The sequence below is a fragment of the Palaemon carinicauda genome, chromosome 36 (genome assembly GCF_036898095.1).
Source record: "Palaemon carinicauda isolate YSFRI2023 chromosome 36, ASM3689809v2, whole genome shotgun sequence".
NCBI classification, from domain to species: Eukaryota; Metazoa; Arthropoda; class Malacostraca; order Decapoda; family Palaemonidae; genus Palaemon; species Palaemon carinicauda.
In genome coordinates, this window is record NC_090760.1 from 66,586,262 (window position 1) to 66,608,470 (window position 22,209).

Below are 22,209 nucleotides of genomic sequence, written 5' to 3' on the forward strand. Positions count from 1 at the left end.
AAAGATTATAAGGGGAAGATAAAAAGAATAAAAAAGAGGAATTGGGGAAATTGAGGATAAAAAGACCAAACGGGAAGACGAAAAAGGATTAGAAACAGGGAAAGGGAAAGATAAAAAGACTAAAAACAAAGGAAAAGAGAAGAATTAAGATTAAAATATAGAAAAAGGAAGATAAAAAGACTAGGAGCAGAAGACGAAATAGAAAAGAATAAAAGGAAAAAGGAAGAATAAAACTAATTAAAAGATACCAGGGAATGGACGATAACAGCCTAATAAGAGGAGGAAAGGAAAGAAGGTAAATGAAAAAGGAGAAAAGATGAAATAGGGTGAAAAATAAAAAAAAAATTAGGTGTGATTCTCGACAGGAAATTTACTTTTGAGAAACACATTAGGTCTGTGTCTTCTTCAATTGCACAAAATATTGGCTTATTGAGAAAGTCTTTCAAGATTTTCGGTGATCAGTCTATTCTAAAAAAGTGTTTTAATTCTTTCATTCTACCTTGTTTTGAGTATTGTTCTCCTGTCTGGTCTTCAGCTGCTGATTCTCATCTTAATTTGTTGGACAGAAATTTGCGGTCTATTAAATTTCTTATTCCTGATTTAGATATTAATCTTTGGCACTGTCGTTCAATTAGTTCATTAAGCATGTTGCATAAGATTTTTCATAACTCTGACCATCCTTTAAATTCAGATCTTCCTGGACAATTCTATCCTGTTCGTAATACTAGGCAGGCAGTTAATTCTAATAGCCAGGGCTTCTCCATCACGAGGCTCAATACTAAGCAGTACTCTAGAAGTTTTATTCCAGCTGTGACCAAGTTGTGGAATGATCTTCCTAATCGGGTAGTTGAATCAGTAGAACTTCAAAAGTTCAAAGTTGGAGCAAATGTTTTTATGTTGACCAGGCTGACATAAGTCTTTTTATAGTTTATATAGGACATATCTGTTATGACGCTGTGACTGTTTTTAGAATTATATATTGTTAATTTATTCTCATCATTTATTTATTTCATTATTTCCTTTCCTCACTGGGCTATTTTTCCCTGTTGAAGCACTTGGGCTTATAGCATCTTGCTTTTCCAACTAGGGTTGTAGCTTGGCTAATAATAATAATAATAATAATAATAATAATAATAATAAAAGGAAAGAGGCCGATAATAGACATACAAAAACAAATTGGATTATCAAAAGACTAGGAACAGGCATGGAAAGGATAAAAAGACAAAACGAATAAAAAGTATTTGAAGGATAAATACACTAATATGGAGAATAATAGGAAGATGAAGACTAAACAGAGGTATTAGGAGGACTATAAGACTAAAATTGCCTTATTGCCTTATTGCCTTATTTTTTGTTTGGGTTCCCCCAGGTCCCTCAGTGTGAGGCACCTCGTATATCCACCAGAGAGTTGCTAATACATCTTCCGGTGTATTTTGCATCTTCCAGTCTTGGATGGTCTGGGATGCATCTTAGGTATTTATCGAGCTTATTTTTAAACGCATCTACGCTCACTCCTGATATGTTTCTTAGATGAGCTGGCAGCACATTAAATAGTCGCTGCATTATCGATGCTGGTGCGTAGTGGATTAATGTCCTGTGCGCCTTTCTCAGTTTACCTGGAATGCTTTTTGGCACTATTAATCTACCTCGGCTTGCTCTTTCTGATACTTTAAGCTCCATGATGTTTTCAGCAATTCCTTCTATTTGCTTCCATGCTTGTATTATCATGTAGCGTTCTCTTCTCCTTTCTAGACTGTATAGTTTTAAAAATTGCAGTCTTTCCCAGTAATCAAGGTCCTTAACTTCTTCTATTCTAGCAGTATAGGACCTTTGTACACTCTCTATTTGCGCAATATCCTTTTGGTAGTGTGGGTACCATATCACATTGCAGTACTCGAGTGTACTACGCACATAAGTTTTGTAAAGCATAATCATGTGTTCAGCTTTTCTTGTTTTAAAGTGTCTGAATAACATTCCCATTTTTGCTTTACATTTAGCCAACAGTGTTGCTATTTGGTCGTTGCATAACATATTCCTATTTAAAATTACACCAAGGTCTTTAATTGCTTCCTTGTTTGTGATTGTCTCATTATTAGGTCCTTTGTATGCATACACCATTCCTTCTCTGTTTCCATAATTTATTGATTCGAATTTATCGGAGTTAAATACCATCCTATTTATCTCCGCCCATTCATATATTTTGTTTAGATCTCTTTGTAGTGAGTTCCTATCTTCATCACAAGTAATTTCTCTACTTATTCTTGTGTCATCGGCGAAACTTCTCACTACGGAGTTTTCAACATCACAGTCTATGTCTGAGATCATAATAACAAATAGCAGTGCAGCTAATACCGTACCTTGGGGCACACCAGATATTACCTGGGCTTCATCTGATTTCTCGTCATTTGCAACCACTATCTGTTTTCTGTTTTGCAGGAATTCTTTTACCCATTTTCCTATCTTTCCCACAATATTATGCTTTCTCATTTTTTTCTCCAATATGTTATGGTCTACCTTGTCAAAGGCTTTTGCAAAATCTAGATAGATCACATCTGTGTCTTTTTCATTTATCATATTATTGTATATGTTTTCATAGTGAGCTATCAGTTGGGTCTGTGTACTTTTTCCAGGTACGAAACCGTGTTGACCCATATTGAACAAATTATTTTTGACCAAATGGTTCATTATTTTCTTTTTTATTACCCTCTCATACACTTTCATAATATGTGATGTTAGACTAACAGGTCTATAATTGCTTGCCTCTAGTCTTGATCCACTTTTGAAGATAGGGGTTATATAAGCTAATTTATGTTTAACATATATCTCGCTCATATCTATACTCTGTCTTAGCAGTATTGCAAGTGGCTTCGCGATAGTGTTTGCAGTTTTTTTTAACAAAATCGCTGGAACTCCATCTGGTCCGGCTGCCGATCCATTTTTAATTTCGTTTATAGCCGTGACAATATCTGCTTCATTAATATCTATATCCGTTAGATATTCAACATTTTCTTCTCTCATTTCTGTTTCATTACTCTCATTCGCAATTCTTGGCGTGAACTCACTCTTATATTTTTCTGCTAATATGTTGCATATTTCCTTTTTTTCATTCGTTAGCCGTCCTTCAATTCTTAGAGGGCCTATTTCTATTCTCCTTTTATTCATCTTTTTTGCATAGGAGTAAAGTACTTTGGGGTTTCTTTTTATATTTTGAAGTGTCCTTTCTTCTAAGTCCCTTTTTTCATTTTCTTTCGACTGTATAATCTTTTGTTCTGCATTTTCTATCTTACATTTTATTTCCCTCATTTTCCACACATTTTTTTCTTTTGCAAGATTTTTCTTCCACTTTTTAATTTTCTGAAATAAGATTCTTCTGTCTCTTGGTATGCACGTCTTTTGTTTATTGTTTTTTTTCGGTACATATTTTTCAACAATTTTCTCCAGTATTTTGTACAGTATATCCGTATTTACCTGTATATTATCACTTATAAATACATTTTTCCATTCTTTATTCAGTTCTTCATTTATTTCTGACCATTTTATATTCTTACTGTAAAAGTTATATTTTCCATATCCCTCCCAAAGTTTTGTGCTTTTATTAATTCTGTGATCACTTGCTTTGGAATGAACTATCAATTCTATGACATTGTGGTCTGAAATTCCCGTGTTATACACTATTATTTCTTTAACATAGTTCACCTCATTCACAAATACTAGATCTAGGACATTTTCCTTTCTTGTTGGAATGTGGTTTATTTGTTGCATATTATGTTCTAATAGCATATCTTGAAGCTTTTCAAATTGCCTCTTATCTTCTGCGCTACTATTACTATCTTTTTTATATGTATACATACAACCACTTTCTTCTATCCGTTCTTTCCAATCCACGAAAGGAAAGTTAAAATCTCCGGATAGGAGTATATTCCAGTCTTTATGGTTTCTACATATATCATCTATTTTTTCTATTATTATGTCAAACTCCTTAGTGTTTGGGGGTCTGTAAACTACAATATTCATTAGTTTTTCAAATTCAAATTCTACCGCAATCAATTCACATTCTGTGTTGCTGTATTTTTCACATACTTTTCCTTGATTTATGTCTCTTCCATATATTGCGGTTCCCCCTTGATTCCTATTTTTTCTGTCTGATCTATAAGTTTGGAAACCCTTTATCTGGTCATCACTGCCAGTCTCTTGGGAATACCATGTTTCACTTATATTTAATATATCTATTTTTTCAATTTGGGTTAGTTCTTCTAAGAACTCTATTTTCCTTTTAGAGTTACTCGTGACTAAACCCTGTGCATTCATTACTATTATGGTTTGTGTTTCATCCCCATTATTTAATATTGGTAATAATATGGATTCTCCCATGCTTCCTTCCTGTTCTGATATGATGTTCTTTTCTTCATTTCCCGGAATTCTGCCATTAAAAAATCCAACTTTTCTATTATATTTGCTCTTTCGCCTTCATATTTATTTGTGTGTGTATACCTGCAACTTTCCCCATATCTGCACCAACCCCTGGCATTATAGATGCATTCTTTGTAGTTGGGCTCTAAATGTGCAGGTTTGGGTTGAAAGCCCTCATATCTTGGGGCTCTTGGTTCAAAGCGCGGTATATACACGGCCTGCTTTTTTGTTTCTTTTTTTGTTTCTTTTTTGCTTTCATTTTTCTTTTCAGTTTGCTGAGTTTTCTTACTTTCATTCATGGTTGCAGGATGCATATATCGACATTTTTTGTTGTAAATGCATCCTTTTCCTTCTTTTAGGTTTTTGCATATTTTTGGATGGAGATCTCTGCATTCGTCTCCATATCCGTCTAAATACGCACATTTACCATATATTTCATAATTATGGCATATCTTTGGATGCTTGTAGTAGCATCTTTCGCCAAATCTGCAATTCCCTCTTTTCAGCATATTGCAGACTATATCCTTCTTTTCTATTTTTTCTTGTTCTTGCTCTTCCCTAAAATTATGTAGGTCCGGGTAGAGTCTCTTGGGTCTATTATTTGTTTCCAACTGGTAATTTATTTCTTCATAAGTATGTTGTTGGATGGCATCATAGGTTATATCAATGATTTCTTCTGCATCCTTACACATATCCTGTTCATTGTTCTCTTCTTCTTCTTTTTCTTCTTCTTCTTCTTCTGTTTCTTCTTCTTCCTCTTCTTTATCTTCAACTATTTGCAGATTTAGTCTCGACTTAATTATATTTTCTATCCAGACTAAGCATGTTGAGCAGAATACCTTTGTGTCTTTATTTTTTATTTTTTGCTGTATTTCAGCACATGTGGGATGTGTTGGGACATGACAGGCATCACATTTTCTAATCAATTGTTGAGGATTATTAATGGAATACCATATCTTACATGTATTACACCATTTTGGCATTCTTTTTCCCATTGCATCAATCAGCATATTCACCATATTGGACTTCTTATTGTTCTTTGATGGAATGTGTTGATTGATGTAGACTTTCTTTATAAGTCTCTTTAACACTTGGATTTTCTTTGGAATTTCTTCTATTATTTTGCTGATGTTTTCCGCAGATTTGCTCCAGTTTATTGGATCATATTGTTTCAATATGTCTGCGAATATTTTTCCGTCACATTGGTTGACGTTACTAGTGACCTCTGTTATCAGACGGTCGAGCTCCTGTTTCGCCAACTCATGGAATTTATTTTTGCTGAGTCCAGCGATGTCTCTCCAAGCCTTGCCCGTGTTGTACATAGCCATCTTGATTAGATTTTTAGTAATTCACAAGATAACTATTCTATGCCGACGTTTTATCCCACTTCTCCGACCTCAAACTAATCACTGACTATTCACGAAAACTTGTAGCTATATTGCACTCGATAGCCTTTTGTTATCCGCGTTAAATCATGATATTTATAGGGTCGCAAAAGAGTAATCACTAACCGGCACACAGATACAAAACTGGGGAGGAATAGGAAGAGAAAAAGACTAAATCAGTAACAGGGAAAATGAAAATGTCTAGAATAGCTGAAAAAAAGGAAAATAAAGATCACGAGATTAAAAGTTAATCCGGAGAAAATATCGAAGAGAGACTAAAATAGAGTAAAAGGGAAGATTGAAAGAAAGAATAGAGAAAAAAACGCTAGTACAACAATAGATTACCTCCAAATCAAGCCCTTAACCTGGCCTTCACCTAAATAGTAGGCCTACTAACAAAGCTCTTCACCCCCTTGGAAATAATCCATTTCGTCACCCCTTCACCCTTTGCTCTGACGATGATCAATAAGTCATTTCACCCCCATTGATTAGAATTCTTTCACCCGTATATCATGATAGTCAATCACCCCTATGGAAAATGATAACTCTGCAACGAACGTAAGAAAAAGAAAGAAGATTTCTATATCTTCGTCAATAGCGGTTGATATAATAATAATAATAATAATAATAATAATAATAATAATAATAATAATAATAATAATAATAATAATAAAGGAGAGTATATTAAAGATTTATCAAAATGTTTTAAAAGGTTTGGAGAAAGATGAAAAGATCAAGAGCATTGCCATTTACCACTAGAGAGTGCTGCTCCTCATCCCAGAAGAGCCCCAGGCAGTGTTGCCAAGTAGGAAATTTCCACCAGTGTCCTTTTCAAACTATGATGGATGTTTATTTTACCCGGTTTGATACAAATCTATGCTACACCATGAATAAAGCCTAATTTAGCATTGTAAAATATATACTAATGGTTTTAGTATTTTCATTTAAGTTCATTATGTTTTAACTGTAGTATTTCCAATCCATCTCAGGTGAATTTGGGATCTCACAATCTGGTAACGCTGGCCCAATGACCACAGTCCAGCCACCAGCTCCCTAGGAATAAGGTATATAAATCTGCGGAGTGCTGAAAGATGAGCAATTGAAGGTAAGAAGAGTAATGTACCGGTATTTTTACTCTCGAATATAGACCTAGGCTTAGTATAGGCTTATGCAAACTAATGATAGAATATTACTGAGATGAGTAATTGAAGGTAAGAAGAATAATGTACCAGTATCTTTACTTGCGAGTATAGACCTAGGCTGAGTATAGGTCTATGCAAACTAATGATAAAATATTACTGATTTGTTTTTATGTTAGAATAATGATTATTATGAAATATATGATATTGATAATGTTATGAATAATCAATTAATGATTGAATGTACTGGAAGTTACACAAATGTATTAAGTTATTGTGTAACATTGATGTAAGGTAACGATGGGGAATTTTGTAAGCTACCGATTCCTTCATAAAATCATTATTTTCTGGTTTATTTATTAAACGTTATTTTGCATTTTGTGTCTCACGTAGACCTCTATTATAGCATTGCTAATACAGTTTTTCTTTTAGAGAATAATACCTAATTTTCCACTTCCCCTTTATACTTTTGGCGGGAAAGTGCTTAAAGCGTTCGTAGTCTGGATTTACCCAATTGTTTACAGTGCTGCAAAGATTAATAATAGGATGTTATTCTTTTGAAATACTGAAATAATCAATATATTGCTGATTTGAAAAGTTTAAAGGCTACTCGTTAATGGCAGAGGCAAGGGACAGTGACATTTTCCTATAGTCCATTTCTTTTAGCGATGCAGATTTGCACCGACTCGCAGCGGTGCCCTTTTAGCTCGGAAAAGTTTCCTGATCGCTGATTGGACAGACGAGATAATTCTACCCAATCAGCGATCAAGAAACTTTTCCGAGCTAAAAGGGCACCGCTGCGAGTCGGTGCAAATCTGCCTCGATAAAAGAAATGGACTATAGTTAGTAGGACAAATCCCCTAGAGACTGACCATATATACATATGACCAGGTCACAAGTTCCCTCTCCACCCAAGCTAGAACCAAGGAGGGTCAGGCAATGGTTGCAGATGACTCCCCCAAACCTCCCATCCTTAGCTCACAAGGATGGAAAATATGTACTAATTGTTTTAGTATTTTCATTCAAGTTCATTGTGTTCGTAACAGTATTTCCAATCCATCTCAGGTGAATTTGGGATCTCACAATCTGGTAACGCTGGCCCAATGACCACAGTCCAGCCTCCAGCTCCCTAAGAAGAAGGACTACAAATCTACGGAGTGCTGAAAGATGGGCAGCAATTGAAGGTAAGAAGAGTAATGTACCGGTATTTTTACTCTCGAGTATAGACCTAGGCTTAGTATAAGCGTATGCAAACTAATGATAGAATATTACTGAGAATTGAAGATAAGAAGAGGAATGTACCAGTATTTTTACTTGCGAGTATAGGCCTAGGCTGAGTATAGGTCTATGCAAACTAATGATATAATATTACTGATTTTTTTTTTATGTTAGAATCGTGATTATTATAAAATATATGATATTGATGTTATGAATAATTGATTAATAATTAAATGTACTGGAAGTTACACATCAATGTGTAGGCTAACATTGATGTAAGGTAACGAAGGAAATTTGTAGGCTATCGATTCCTTCATTAAAATAATCATATTCTGGTTTATTTATTAAACGTTATTTTGCCTTCTGTGTCTCACGTAGACCTCTATTATAGCATTGCTAATACAGTTTTTCTTTTAGAGAATAATACCTAATTTTCCACTTCCCCTCTATACTTTAGGCGGGAAAGTACTAAAAGCGTTCGTAATCTGGATTTACCTAATTGTTTACAGTGCTGCAAAGATTAATAATAGAATGTTATTCTTATGAAATACTGAAATAATCGTTACATTGCTGATTTTAAAAGTTTAAAGGCTGCTCGTTAATGGCAGAGGCAAGGGTCAGTGACATAGTCTTACTTAGCAGGACAATTCTCCTAGAGACTGACCATATATACATATGACCAGGTCCTAAGTACCCTCTCCACCCAAGCTAGAACCAAGGAGGGCCAGATTATGGTTGCGGATGACTCCCCAAACCCCCCCCCCCCCATCCTTAGCTCACAAGGATGGTGAGGGTGCGGCGACCAAAGAAACTAACGAGTTTGAGCTGGACTCGAACCCCAGTCTGGCGTTCATTAGTCAGGGACGTTACAACATCGGCCACTACAACCCTCAATTTGGTAATACTGACGATTCGTGACGTCATGAAGTTTTTCAAAATCATTTTACTCAGATAAATCGACAGAAAAAAATGTCATTCACAAAGAGTCGAGGCACCAACCACCAGTTGAGATACTACCGTTAGAGAATTATTGGGTAACAGGTCGAAAATACTAGATTAGATCCCTCCCTGGTTACGGCTCATTTCCTTTGCCTACAGATACACCGAAGAGGCTGGCCTATTCTTTCCACATTCTCATCTTTCCTCATACACTTAACGACACTAAAACTTAAAAATGCATCTTTGTTCAAAGGGTTAACTATTGCACTGTAATTCTTCAGTGTCTACTTTCTTGGTAAGGCAGAAGAGAATTTAGCAATGGTAGACAGCCCTTCTAGGAGAGGGACGCTCCAAAATCAAACCATTGTCCTTTAGTCTTGGGTAGTGTCATAGCCTCTGTGCCATGTGTGGTACAGACACAGACAAACGAAAAATCTCACCACTAGTGTCATGAACAGGGTAATTTCCAGAACGTAAAGAATTATTCTTCCTCGTAAAGAGAGAGAGAGAGAGAGAGAGAGAGAGAGAGAGAGAGAGAGAGAGAGAGAGAGAGTAATATGAAAGCGGCACCACTCATAACGGTTTTAATTATGGAAGCAGAATTTTAACCAGATTTTAACGCAAGCAAAACGTTCCTCTCATGATGATATAACTCTCGCCGAGTAATAAACAAAGTTATGTGACGTTGTAAATCTAATTCCTCCAACGGGGATCTCTCTGGTTCCAGGTTCCTCGTTGCTCTCTACACAACACTGTGATTGTGGGCACACTACTAGAAGAAGTGTAGTAGGTGCAAAGCGCTGCAATCTGTTTAAAAATTCACTATCACTATCATTGGTTACCTCCTACACAGACAGCTTCCCTAATCCCTCTTTTTAGTCTTTTTATCTTCGCCATTCCCTCTTTATATCTTCCCTAATTCATCTTTTTTATTCTTTTTATCTAACTTCCAGAGTGTGTCTAATATATCAGGCATCATCTTTAGTTGGTGTTTCTAGACACATGCTCGGTAGTATTCTCTGTCACCCAACACAACACACGAAACCTATCATTATCATTCTCGTTTCTATAATTTTCTTTTAATTCTAGCATATTCAACCTTGTTTTCATAACAATTACTGCCTCACAAGAGTTTAGTTCTTCTATGTAGTCCCTTCGGCCATTACTATTCACAAACCTTAGTTTTGGTCATCTCTGGTGTCACGCCACCCAACCATTCATTCCGGTCCCACACGCACATACAACACACTTCTTCCCTCCCCTCCTAAGTTTCCCATTACAAATTTAGTCTACAAAAGTGCATAATCACAAAATCATGAAAAACAAGCAAACGATGACATGAGGGATCGCCTTTTTATAGATCCTTTGCTCACAGCAAACATTCAATTCTCCCTATCCCTCCCCAACCTATCCTACACGGTGTATTCTCCCTAAAACGCAAACCCTGAAATCATGGAAAATATAACATATATTAAAAGAAAAACTTTGAAAGAGTTTTTCTCTCAATATAAAATTTATTCAGTTTGATGATATTTTTAAACCCCTTAACCAGAGGTTACCTAACAATAGTGAAAATGACTAGAGCAATGGATATAACATGGCCTACTCACTCCGGTAACTTGACTTCACTCTTTTTGAAATCTTGAATCCTCCTTCTACCACTGTTTGTGTAAAGATTTTACTGTTTTTCTCTTCCTCCATATCCTGCCCTTTCGCTTCCTCCTCCTCCTCCATATCCTCTCCATGCCCTTCTTCCTCCTCCTCCATATCCTCCCCTTGCTCTCCCTCCTCCTCCTCCCCCTGCTCTTCCTCCTCCTCTTCCATATCCTCACTTTGCTCTTCCTCCTCCTCCTCCATATCCTCGCCCTGCTCTTCATTCTCCTCCTCCATATCCTCCCTTTGCTCTTCTTCCTCGTCCTCCATATCCTCCCCCTGCTCTTCCTTCTCTTCCTCCATATCCTCCCTTTGCTCTTCCTCTTCCTCCATATCCCCCCCCCCTGCTCTTCCTACTCTGTATCCTTCCCCTGCTCTTTTTCCATATCCTCCGCCTGCTCTTCCTCCTCCTCCTCCATATCCTCCCCTGGCTCTTCTTCCTCTTCTTCCATATCCTCCACCTGCTCTTCCTCCTCCTCCTCCTCCATATCCTCCCCTGGCTCTTCTTCCTCCTCTTCCATACCCTCCCACTGCTCTTCCTCCTTCTCCCTCATATCCTCCCCCCTGATCTTCTTCCTCCTTTTCCATATTCCTCCCATTGCTCTTCCTCCTCCTCCTCTATATCCTCCCCTGGCTCTTCTTCCTCTTCTTCCATATCCTCCACCTGCTCTTCCTCCTCCTCCTGCTCCTCCTCCATATCCTCCCCTGGCTCTTCTTCCTCCTCTTCCATACCCTCCCACTGCTCTTCCTCCTCCTCCCTCATATCCTCCCCCCTGCTCTTCTTCATCCTTTTCCATATTCCTCCACCTGCTCTTCCTCCTCCTCCTACATATCCTCCCATTGCTCTTCCTCCTCCTCCTCCTCCATATCCTCCCCTGGCTCTTCTTCCTCCTCTTCCATACCCTCCCACTGCTCTTCCTCCTCCTCCTGCTCCTCCTCCATATCCTCCCCTGGCTCTTCTTCCTCCTCTTCCATACCCTCCCACTACTCTTCCTCCTCCTCCCTCATATCCTCCCCCCTGCTCTTCTTCATCCTTTTCCATATTCCTCCACCTGCTCTTCCTCCTCCTCCTACATATCCTCCCATTGCTCTTCCTCCTCCTCCTCCTCCATATCCTGCCCCTGCTCTTCTTCCTCCTTTTCCATATTCCTCCCATTGCTCTTCCTCCTCCTCCTCTATATCCTCCCCTGGCTCTTCTTCCTCTTCTTCCATATCCTCCACCTGCTCTTCCTCCTCCTCCTACATATCCTCCCCCGGCTCTTCTTCCTCCTTTTCCATATTCCTCCCATTGCTCTTCCTCCTCCTCCTCTATATCCTCCCCTGGCTCTTCTTCCTCTTCTTCCATATCCACCACCTGCTCTTCCTCCTCCTCCTGCTCCTCCTCCATATCCTCCCTTGGCTCTTCTTCCTCCTCTTCCATACCCTCCCACTGCTCTTCCTCCTCCTCCCTCATATCCTCCCCCCTGCTCTTCTTCATCCTTTTCCATATTCCTCCCATTGCTCTTCCTCCTCCTCCTCTATATCCTCCCCTGGTTCTTCTTCCTCCTCTTCCATACCCTCTCCCACTGCTCTTCCTCCTCCTCCCTCATATCCTCCCCCCTGCTCTTCTTCATCCTTTTCCATATTCCTCCCATTGCTCTTCCTCCTCCTCCTCCATATCCTCCCCTGGCTCTTCTTCCTCCTCTTCCATACCCTCCCACTGCTCTTCCTCCTCCTCCCTCATATCCTCCCCCCTGCTCTTCTTCCTCCTTTTCCATATTCCTCCCATTGCTCTTCCTCCTCCTCCTCTATATCCTCCCCTGGCTCTTCTTCCTCTTCTTCCATATCCTCCACCTGCTCTTCCTCCTCCTCCTGCTCCTCCTCCATATCCTCCCCTGGCTCTTCTTCCTCCTCTTCCATACCCTCCCACTACTCTTCTTCCTCCTCCCTCATATCCTCCCCCCTGCTCTTCTTCATCCTTTTCCATATTCCTCCACCTGCTCTTCCTCCTCCTCCTACATATCCTCCCATTGCTCTTCCTCCTCCTCCTCCTCCATATCCTGCCCCTGCTCTTCTTCCTCCTTTTCCATATTCCTCCCATTGCTCTTCCTCCTCCTCCTCTATATCCTCCCCTGGCTCTTCTTCCTCTTCTTCCATATCCTCCACCTGCTCTTCCTCCTCCTCCTACATATCATCCCCCGGCTCTTCTTCCTCCTTTTCCATATTCCTCCCATTGCTCTTCCTCCTCCTCCTCTATATCCTCCCCTGGCTTTTCTTCCTCTTCTTCCATATCCTCCACCTGCTCTTCCTCCTCCTCCTCCTCCTCCTCCATATCCTCCCCTGGCTCTTCTTCCTCCTCTTCCATACCCTCCCACTGCTCTTCCTCCTCCTCCCTCATATCCTCCCCCCTGCTCTTCTTCAGCCTTTTCCATATTCCTCCCATTGCTCTTCCTCCTCCTCCTCTATATCCTCCCCTGGCTCTTCTTCCTCTTCTTCCATATCCTCCACCTGCTCTTCCTCCTCCTCCTACATATCCTCCCCCGGCTCTTCTTCCTCCTTTTCCATATTCCTCCCATTGCTCTTCCTCCTCCTCCTCTATATCCTCCCCTGGCTCTTCTTCCTCTTCCTCCATATCCTCCACCTGCTCTTCCTCCTCCTCCTGCTCCTCCTCCATATCCTCCCCTGGCTCTTCTTCCTCCTCTTCCATACCCTCCCACTACTCTTCCTCCTCCTCCCTCATATCCTCCCCCCTGCTCTTCTTCATCCTTTTTCCATATTCCTCCACCTGCTCTTCCTCCTCCTCCTACATATCCTCCCATTGCTCTTCCTCCTCCTCCTCCTCCATATCCTCCCCTGGCTCTTCTTCCTCCTCTTCCATACCCTCCCACTGCTCTTCCTCCTCCTCCTCTATATCCTCCCCTGGCTCTTCTTCCTCTTCTTCCATATCCTCCACCTGCTCTTCCTCCTCCTCCTGCTCCTCCTCCATATCCTCCCCTGGCTCTTCTTCCTCCTCTTCCATACCCTCCCACTGCTCTTCCTCCTCCTCCCTCATATCCTCCCCCCTGCTCTTCTTCATCCTTTTCCATATTCCTCCACCTGCTCTTCCTCCTCCTCCTACATATCCTCCCATTGCTCTTCTTCCTCCTCCTCCTCCATATCCTGCCCCTGCTCTTCTTCCTCCTTTTCCATATTCCTCCACCTGCTCTTCCTCCTCCTCCTACATATCCTCCCATTGCTCTTCCTCCTCCTCCTCCTCCATATCCTCCCCCTGCTCTTCTTCATCCTTTTCCATATTCCTCCACCTGCTCTTCCTCCTCCTCCTACATATCCTGCCCCTGCTCTTCTTCCTCCTCCTCCATATCCTCCCCCTGCTCTTCCTCCTTCTCCTCCATATCCTCCTCCTGCTCTTCCTCCTCCTCCTCCTCCTCCATATCCTCCCCTTACTCTCCCTGCGCCTCCTCCATAGCCTCCTGCTCTTCTTCCTCCTCCTCCATATCCTCCTCCTGATCTTCTTCCTCCTTCTCCATATCCTCCTTTGCTCTCCCTCCTCCTCCTCCTCCTCCCCCCCCCCCCCCCCCAACTCCCCTTCCTCCCGGGCGAAGAGACAAAAATCGTGCGGGGAGATTTTACGCGAGAGAAGAAAAATGATGGCCTAGCAATGACAAAGGGACTGGCGGGAAAGAAAAAGGGGTGCAGGGAATTCGAGCGGGTAAGTGGAAAGAGAAGATCAGGGGTAAGAGATTAGGAAGTTCTGACGGAGGGAAAGGGGTTCATGAGTGAAGGGGCAGGGGAAATTTTTCATTTTTAAGGGAAAGTTGTCGAAAGGATATTTTGCTCGATTGTAGGAATGGGGAGAGGAGATATTTAGCACGCCATCACCCGATGGGGAAAGGTGGTTAAATTGAAACTTTTGTTTTATTTTTCTAATTCCTTGGTGACGAAAACTGCTGATCTAGATTCTGGAGGAAGATAGTCATTTCTATTTTAGTATGCAAATTAATTGTTTCAGATACGAATTTGTCAGTATTACTTCGTCTAAGACTATCACAACCCCATGGTTATGATAGTAATTATAATCGTAAATTCCCCGAAAAAGTATGATGTTCTCAGCCGTATTTCAGTAAAATACAGGCGACCGTAATTTCTACCCTACTTTGACGGTTTGGTGACCGTAATGTCACTCCTTTTCGTCAATATAACCTTCTTTAAAACAGTGAATTCCCTGGCAACATTTATTTCAGGAATTTTACCTTTATTGCGGCAAATTTTAAAGTGTCCAATATAATTTTTTTTAAAAATGCGTTATATGAAATATAATACGTTTTGCTCACATTTTATTTAAACAAGATAAAAATTATTTGCGGACGTAAGGATAAATCTACAAATGTTCACATTTTGTTCATACAATAAAAGTTTAATAAATTTAAAAAGAAAAATTTAACTGTATATGAAATTTCAAACCCTGACCTACAAGACAGAAGTGCTGAAATTCCTAAAGCATGCTGCTACCCCCACTTACGTATGTTCATTGAAAATCCTAATAGTCGGGTTGTGGTGGCCTAGTTGTAGCGTTTTCGCCTAGTAATCGTCAGATTGGGGTTCGAAACCCGCTCAAACTTGTTAGTTACTTTGGTCACTGCAACCTCACCATCTTTGTGAGCAAAGGATAAATTGCTTGGGGGAGCCTATCTGCTAAGTCATCAGCAGCCATTGCCTGCCCCTCCTTGGTCCTAGCTTGGGTGGAGAGGGGCTTGGGTACTGATCATGATATGGTCAGACTCTAGGGCACTGTCCTGCTGGATAGGGCAATGTCACTGCCCTTTGCCTCTGCCATTCATGAGCGGCCTTTGAAACCCTTTAGAACATTTATTAGGAGCCTCTTGAGATACTACCGCTAGAGAGTTATTGGATCCTTTGACTGGCCAGAGAGTAATGCATTGGATCCCTCTCTCTGGTTACGGCTCGTTTGCTTGTAGTCTTGTCCGGCAACCTTCGTAAAAACTCTCACAATGCCAATATATTTTCCGTTTTACTGCTCTCACTTCCATTCTGTTTGCATATATATATATATATATATATATATATATATATATATATATATATATATATATATATATATATATATATATATATATATATATATATATATATATATATATATATATATATATATATATATATATATATATATATATATATATATATATTCTCTTCATGGCAAAGCTCACGTGTGTTTTCCTCTGAAGTTACACATGTTGCTGACGGCTTCAAAGTTCAAAGTTGAATGAGGAAAAGTAAAACCTCTCAGTAAGAATCAGTTTAGCAAAGAGTAAATTAAGCTTATACACATATTTTATGTAACGAATAATTTGTTAGGCAGTATGTAACAAGGGCCTTTAACTCAAGTTGAAGAAACCTGACTACTAATTTATTGTTTGGTGTGTAACATGTTTTCTAGTTTTAATGTTGGGGAATTCACCTTCGTGGAATATGTCGTCGTGGAATTTACAAGGTGGAATTTTCCTTAGTGGAATTTACCAAAGTGGAATCTTCCTTAGTGGAATTTACCGAAGTGGAGTTTTCCTTAGTGGAATTTACCGAAGTTAAATTTACCGAAGTGGAATTTTCCTTAGTGGAATTTGCCAAAGTGGAATTTACCGAAGTGGAATTTTCCTTAGTGGAATTTACCGAAGTGGAATTTTCCTTAGTGGAATTTTCCTTAGAGGAATTTGCCAAAGTGGAATTTACCTTAGTGGAATTTATCAAAGTGGAATTTTCCTTAGTGGAATTTGCCAAAGTGGAATTTACTATAGTTAAATTTACCAAAGTGGAATTTGCCGAAGTGGAATTTTCCTTAGTGGAATTTGCCAAAGTGGAATTTACCTTAGTGGAATATACTGAAGTGGAATTTGCTAAAGTGGAATTTTCCTTAGTGGAATTTATCAAAGTGGAATTTACCTTAGTGGAATTTACCGAAGTGGAATTTGCTGAAGTGGAACTTACTGAAGTGGAATTTGCCAAAGTGGAATTTCCCTTAGTGGAATTTGCCGAAGTGGAATTTTCCTTTGTGGCATATACCGATGGGGAATTTTCCTTAGTGGAATTTGCTGAAGTGGAATATTCCATAGTGGTATTTACCAAAGTTAAATTTACCGAAGTGGAATTTGCCTAAGTGGAATTTTCCGTAGTGAAATCTACCGAAGTGTAATTTTTCTTAGTGGAATTTACCGAAGTTAATTTACTGAAGTGGAATCTTCTTTTGTGGAATTTGCCGAGGTGGAATTTTCCTCAGTCGAATTTTTCTTAGTGGAATTTCCCAAGTGGAATTTTCCTTATTAGAATTTGCCAAAGTGGAATTTTCCATAGTGGAATTTACCAAAGTGGAATATTTCTTAGTGGAATTTACCGAAGTTAAATTTATCGAAGTGGAATCTTCTTTTGTGGAAATTGCCGAGGTGAAATTTTCCTTAGTGGTATTTACCAAAGTTAAATTTACCAAAGTGGAATTTGCCTAAGTGGAATTTTCCGTAGTGGAATTTACCGAAGTGGAATTTTTCTTAGTGGAATTTACCGAAGTTAATTTACTGAAGTGGAATCTTCTTTTGTGGAATTTGCCGAGGTGGAAGTTTCCTCAGTCGAATTTTTCTTAGTGGAATTTCCCAAGTGGAATTTTCCTTATTAGAATTTACCAAAGTGGAATTTTCCGTAGTGGAATTTACCAAAGTGGAATATTTCTTAGTGGAATTTACCGAAGTTAAATTTATCGAAGTGGAATCTTCTTTTGTGGAATTTGCCGAGGTGAAATTTTCCTTAGTGGAATTTACCAAAGTTAAATTTACCGAAGTGGAATTTTTCTAAGTGGAATTTTCCTAGGTGAAATTTACCTTAGTGGAATTTCTCAAAGTGGAATTTTCCTTAGTTGAATTTACCGAAGTGGAATTACCGAAGTTAGATTTACCGAAGTGGAATATGCCTAAATGGAATTTTCTAGGTGAAATTTTCCTTAGTGGAATTTTCCGAAGTGGAATTTGCCAAAACTGAATTTTGCTTTGTGGAATTTGCCGAGACAGAATTTTCCTTTTGGGGATTTACCAAAGTTAAATTTACTGAAATGGAATTTACCGAAGTGGAATTTTCCTTGGTCGAAGTTCCTAAGTGGAATTTTTCTTGATGGAATTTACTGAAGAGGAATTTTCCTTAGTGGAATTTATCGAAGTGGAATCTTCGTTTGTGGAATTTGCCGAGGTGGAATTTACCTAAGTGGAATTTACCAAAGTGGAATTTACCGAAGTGGAATTTTCCTTAGTGGAATTTACTAAAGTGGAATCTTCTATTGCGAAATTTACCGAAGCGGAATTTTCTTTAGTGGAATTTCCCAAAGTTAAATTTACCAAAGTGGAATTTGCCGAAGTGGAATTATCCTTAGTGGAATTTGCCAAAGTGGAATTTACCTTAGTGGAATTTACTGAAGTGGAATTTGCTAAAGTGGAATTTTCCTTAGTGGAATTTATCAAAGTGGAATTTACCTTAGTGGAATTTACTGAAGTGGAATTTGCTGAAGTGGAACTTACCGAAGTGGAATTTGCCAAAGTGGAATTTCCCTTAGTGGAATTTGCCGAAGTGGAATTTTTCTTGGTGGAATTTAACGAAGGGGAATTTTCCTTAGTGGAATTTGCTGAAGTGAAATTTTCCTTAGTGGTATTTACCAAAGTTAAATTTACCAAAGTGGAATTTGCCTAAGTGGAATTTTCCGTAGTGGAATTTACCGAAGTGGAATTTTTCTTAGTGGAATTTACCGAAGTTAATTTACTGAAGTGGAATCTTCTTTTGTGGAATTTGCCGAGGTGGAGTTTTCCTCAGTCGAATTTTTCTTAGTGGAATTTCCCAAGTGGAATTTTACTTATTAGAATTTGCCAAAGTGGAATTTTCCGTAGTGGAATTTACCAAAGCGGAATATTTCTTAGTGGAATTTACCGAAGCTAAATGTATCAAAGTGGAATCTTCTTTTGTGGAATTTGCCGAGGGGAAATTTTCCTTAGTGGAATTTACCGAAGTGGAATTTTCCTAGGTGGAATTTGCCTAGGTGAAATTTTCCTTAGTGGAATTTCTCAAAGTGGAATTTTTCTTAGTGGAATTTACCAAAGTGGAATTACCGAAGTTAGATCTACCGAAGTGGAATTTGCCTAAGTGGAATTTTCCTAGGTGAAATTTTCCTTAGTGGAATTTTCCGAAGTGGAATTTGCCAAAACTGAATTTTACTTTGTGGAATTTGCCGAGACGGAATTTTCCTTATTGGGATTTACCAAAGTTAAATTTACTGAAATGGAATTTACCGAAGTGGAATTTTCCTTGGTCGAATTTCCCAAGTGGAATTTTTCTTAGTGGAATTTACTTAAGGGGAATTTTCCTTAGTGGAATTTACCGAAGTGGAATCTTCGTTTGTGGAATTTTCCGAGGTGGAATTTTCCTTATTGGGATTTACCAAAGTTAAATTTACTGAAATGGAATTTACCGAAGTGGAATTTTCCTTGGTCGAATTTCCCAAGTGGAATTTTTCTTAGTGGAATTTACTGAAGGGGAATTTTCCTTAGTGGAATTTACCGAAGTGGAATCTTCGTTTGTGGAATTTGCCGAGGTGGAATTTTCCTTAGTGGAATTTACCTAAGTGGAATTTACCAAAGTTAAATTTACCGAAGTGGAATTTACCGAAGTTAAATTTACCGAAGTGGAATTTACCAAAGTTAAATTTACCGAAGTGGAATTTGCCAAAGTGGAATTTATCAAAGTGGAATTTTCCTTTGTGGAATTTTCCTTTGTGGAATTTATCGAAGGGGAATTTTCCTCACTGAAATTTACCGAAATGGAATTTTCCTTAGTGGAATTTACCAAAGTGGAGTTTTCCTTAGTGGAATTTACCGAAGTGGAATTTTCCTTAGTGGAATTTACTGGTCACTATCCTCAGATACACATTAGGGGGAATTGGCTCCCAGGCCTGGACCATAGAATAAAAAAAAATGTCTTAAAGTCCGCTCATGAATAGTAGAGAGAAGGGACAGTGACATTATTCTAGCAAACGGGAAATTCCCTTCGAGACTAACTATATACGCATACTCGTATGATCAGGGGCCAAGCCACTTCTCCCCCCAAGCTAGGACCAGGGATGGCCAGGTAATGTCTCTGAGACTCAGCAGATAGACCTATAGACTCACCCAAACACCCCATCCTTAGATCACAACGATAGTGCGGTTGCAGCGACCAAAGGAACTAACGAGTTTTAGCGTGTCTCAAACTGCAGTCTAACGATCACCAGGCAGGGACGTTATCACATAGGCCACTCATTAAAAATGGGGTGATAGAAAAAAATTGTCCTCAAAATCGCGAGAATTATGTAGGTCTGAAGTATCAACAGGTTAAGCAACCTAATTCTAAACATATTTATTTCGGAAAATCTCAAAATATTTAATTTGGGAAAATCTGAAATTATTTTTTTTTCAAAAAATTCTAATCTTATTTCGAAAATCTCAAAATATTTTATTTGGGAAAATTTGAAATATTTTTTTTTTCAAAATATTCTAATCTTATCTTGAAAATCTCAAAATATTAATTTTGGAAAATTCTGATATACTTAATTTTAGAAAAATTTGAATTATTTATTTTGGAAACTTAAAATTATTTTTGAAAATCTCAAAATATTTGTTTTTTTAAAATTTCAAGATATTCATTTTTAAAAATCTTAAGATATTTATTTGTTTAAATCTCATCATATTCATATTGGAAAATCTCGAAATATAAATTGTGGAAAAATCTCAATATAAATTTATGTATTTTACAAAATCTGAACATATGTTTCCAAATTCAAAATTATCTTGATAAATCTCACCACATTTAGTTCGGAAAATCTTTATATTGCATATTGGAAAACAATCTTTAAATGTTCATTTTAGAAAACAAAATATTTATTTCAGAAAACTTTAACATTTTTATATTAGAAAAAAATCTGGAAATATTCATTTTAGAAAGCAAAGTATTTATTTCAGTAAATCTTGATATTTTTATATTTGAAAAAAAAATCTTGAAATATTCATTTCAGAAAACAAAATATCTATTTCAGAAAACCTTAACATTTTTATTTTGGAAAAAAAATCTTGAAATATTCATTTTAGAATGCAAGTTATTTATTTCAGTAAATCTTGATATTTCTATATTTGAAAAAAAAAATTATGAAATATTAATTTCAGAAAACAAAATATTTACTTCAGAAAATCTTGATATTGTTGTATAGGAAAAGTTTTGAAATGTTCATTTTAGAAAACAAAATGTTTATTTCAGAAAACCTTAACATTTTTATTTTGGAAAAAATCTCGAAATATTCATTTTGGAAAGCAAAGTATTTTCTTCCGAAAATCTTGATATTTTTGTATAGGAAAAATTTTGAAATATTCCTTTGAGAAAAAATATTTATTTCGGAAAATCTTGATGTTTTTATATTGGAAAGAATCTTTGAATATTAATTTTTAAAACAGAATATTTATTTCGGAAAATCTTGATATTTTTACATTGGAAAAAATCTTTAAATGTTCATTTTGGAAAACAAATTATTTACTTAGGAAAATCTTAGCATTTCTATATTAGAAAATCATGAAATATTCATTTTTAAAAACGATATTTATTTCGGAAAATCTTAACATTTTACATTAGAAAATCATAAAATATTTATTTTACCAAATATTAGAGTATCTATTTTGGAAACTAAAAATCATTGGTTGTCTGATTGATACTTCCAGACAAAAAACGTGTATCATTGGTTGTCTGATTGATACTTCCAGACAAAAAACGTGTATCATTGGTTGTCTGATTGATACTTCCAGACAAAAAACGTTTATCATTGGTTGTCTGATTGATACTTCCAGAAGAAAAAAAAAGTTTATCATTTGCTGTCTGATCGATACTTCCAGACAAAATAAACGTTTATCATTGGTTGTCTGATTGATACTTCCAGACAAAAAAACGTGTATCATTGGTTGTCTGATTGATACTTCCAGACGAAAAAAAAAGTTTATCATTTGCTGTCTAATCGATACTTCCAGACAAAATAAACGTTTATCATTGGTTGTCTGATTGATACTTCCAGACAAAAAACGTTTATCATTGGTTGTCTGATTGATACTTCCAGAAGAAAAAAAAAGTTTATCATTTGCTGTCTGATCGATACTTCCAGACAAAATAAACGTTTATCATTGGTTGTCTGATTGATACTTCCAGACAAAAAACGTGTATCATTGGTTGCCTGATTGATACTTCCAGACAAAAAACGTGTATCATTGGTTGTCTGATTGATACTTCCTGGCAAAAAACGTTTATCATTGGTTGTCTGATTGATACTTCCAGAAGAAAAAAAAAAGTTTATCATTGGCTGTCTGATCGATACTTCCAGACAAAAAAAACGTGTATCATTGGTTGTCTGATTGATACTTCCAGACAAAAAA

General features: G+C 37.7%; 1 protein-coding gene and 1 long non-coding RNA gene across 2 annotated transcripts in view; one reads left to right on the forward strand and one right to left on the reverse strand.

Annotated features, from left to right (window-relative positions):
* LOC137628860 (octopamine receptor beta-2R-like) overlaps window positions 1–22,209 on the reverse strand; it is a 561,435-nt gene that overhangs the window by 481,205 nt on the left and 58,021 nt on the right. The window lies entirely within an intron of this gene.
* The window catches only part of LOC137628861 (uncharacterized), an 80,542-nt gene continuing 65,156 nt past the window's right edge, over window positions 6,824–22,209 (forward strand). The window contains exons 1-2 of the long non-coding RNA XR_011041405.1: window positions 6,824–6,900; window positions 8,000–8,118. This is a non-coding gene — a long non-coding RNA (uncharacterized lncRNA). The remainder of the gene's footprint in view (window positions 6,901–7,999; window positions 8,119–22,209) is intronic.